This window comes from Triticum dicoccoides, chromosome 4A (assembly GCF_002162155.2).
Source record: "Triticum dicoccoides isolate Atlit2015 ecotype Zavitan chromosome 4A, WEW_v2.0, whole genome shotgun sequence".
Lineage (NCBI taxonomy): Eukaryota > Viridiplantae > Streptophyta > Magnoliopsida > Poales > Poaceae > Triticum > Triticum dicoccoides.
The window spans coordinates 481,373,012-481,375,579 of record NC_041386.1 but is presented as its reverse complement, the minus strand read 5'-3'; positions in this window follow the sequence as shown (position 1 = coordinate 481,375,579).

The following is a 2,568-nucleotide window of genomic DNA, read 5'->3' as shown; positions in this document are numbered from 1 at the left end:
AATGCAAAATACCAAAAAATTAGTTGTACCTACTAAACCAATGGTTGAAGAACCACTCAAAATCTATCACACTGTTGAAGCTTATTACTTGGATCATCTTCGATCCCTATGTGCTCGTGCTGAAACACCAACTAGCTTAGTTGAGGGAAAATCTTTAGATGAGCATGCTTGAGTCTGCAGAACCCAAGGGAAGGTGGTAGGTTGTTAGTGCAAATGGTAAAACCAATGTTGGGCATTGCTGGAAGAGCTTTACTTAAGGCAAACTGTCAAGGGGTTCCCATAATATCCCAACCGCGTAAGGAACGCAAAATCCGGGAACATAACACCGATATGACGGAAACTAGGGCGGCAAAAGTGGAACAAAACACTAGGCATAAGACCGAGCCTTCCACCCTTTACCAAGTATATAGATGCATTAATTAAATAAGATATATTGTGATATCCCAACAAGTAAACATGTTCCAACAAGGAACAACATCTCCATGTTCCAACAAGGAACAAACTTCAATCTTCACCTGCAACTAACAACGCTATAAGAGGGCTGAGCAAAGCGGTAACATAGCCAATCAACAGTTTGCTAGGACAAGGTGGGTTAGAGTCTTGGTTCAACAATATAGGAGGCATGAAAAGTAAGTGGTAGGTATCACAGCATAGGCATAGCAAAAGAGCGAGCATCTAGCAAAGCAAACATAGTAGTGATTTCGAGGGTATGATCATCTTGCCTGAAATCCCGCAAGGAAGAAGAACGAGTCCATGAAGAAGACAAACGGAACATAGACGAACGGGTCCTCACAAACGCGACGTTACCGGAACCAACCCGAAGAAGCAAACACCAAAAAGAAGCACACAACATAGTAAACAACCAACACAAGAACATGGTATGATATGCGGGATGCGGTATGCGATGCATATGCATGATTTGGCAAGGAATGATTTAAACTGGCATCAACTTGGAAATCCAATTGTGCCACTGGAAAGGTGAGATGAAATCGCTTGAAAACGATATAAAGATCGCCGGAATCAGAGTTACGGTTTGGAAATGGCAAGCGATTCAAATGACACCGGTCTGCGATTTACAACAAGTAGCCATCTAAATGCAATGAGATGAACATGCTAAAGCACTCAAACATGGCATCAAAATACATGGCAGGAATGCATACAAGATGCTTAATAAAAGTCTAGCACTGAGCTACGGCTAAATCATCCATTAACAGGTTCAAACAAGCATGGAAAAAATGCATATGGTAAACAGATTTCAGACTTAGTGAAATTAACACTTGTCTGAAATTTCAGATCAGATAGCACTCTTTGGAGCAACAAAACTACATGCTACAGGACCTGAACATGGCAAAGTAAAGCATGGCATGGAGATACTCAAAGATCTTAACACAAGTCCCTTAGTGACCTTGAGCCAAAAGGGATCAGAAAAAACAATTGCAAGCATGTGAACATGGCAAAAACATCGTCAGTTTTCAGACTTGGTGAAAACTGGCACATGCTGAAACATAACTCAAGTAGGTATGTTTACGAGCTCGATGCACTAACTACGGTGCAAGTCATGGCAAGCTAAGCATACACCCAACAAGAACACACAAAATGTTAGCTATACATAGCAAGAACAATAACATAGCATGCACGGATCAACTACAACATCATCGGCAAAATTGCAAACAAGTTGACAATCTGCCCAGATTCACAAAGTAGCAAAAGTAGAGCTCGATTGACTCAAGCTAGGGTGCTCCATAATTGCAAACAAAGACAGGATGGATAGAGCACTACAATATTAACAAAACATCCTTACTGATCATCCTCAAAAGAGGCACGGATCACTAGTAAACAACATGAACATATGGCATCATGAGATAAACAGATCAAGGACTTAGTGGAAATGCTAAGTCCCTGAAATCAGAATTACCAAGTGCCTCACTTGGCAAGCTTGTGCTAGTCACCACACACATCACAAAAATACATGGGTTGCACCTCTGGAAAGATGACAAAACCCTTAACAAAACATATGTAGAGCATCAGGGCATATCATGCACACAATAATCATGGCAAAAATGACAAAAAGCTAAATGGAGTAGCAGATCTGACAATTATCTCAAGTAGCACTCTTCTAACAGCATTTCGGGCATGAATATGAACTCAAATGAAAATGATGTAATGGAATGAAATGATGTACTCTCTGAGGCGAACATTTTGATATGCTATATGCATGAATCAGAGCTATGGATGCAAAGTTACGGCATGACGAACATAGGCATATGAATCTGGCAATTTCGGGGACTTAGAGGAATTTACCCCGCGGAAAAAGTCAACAGCGGACGAGGTGGAGCGGGACGGAGCGGTCCAGGCGCGGGCGTGGTGTTTGGATGGACGCGTGGGTGGATCTGATCCATCTTCTCCTTCAGATCCGGCCGGACCGAACTCCGGCGAAGAGGGCGGCGAGCTCCGACGATGGCGGGCTCCGGCGAGGCGAGACCGAGGCGACGGCCGGACGGCGTTCGCCGGCGAGGCAGGAGGCGGCGCGAGGATGGCGGCGGGGCTGGCGAAGGGCGGCGGCGCGCG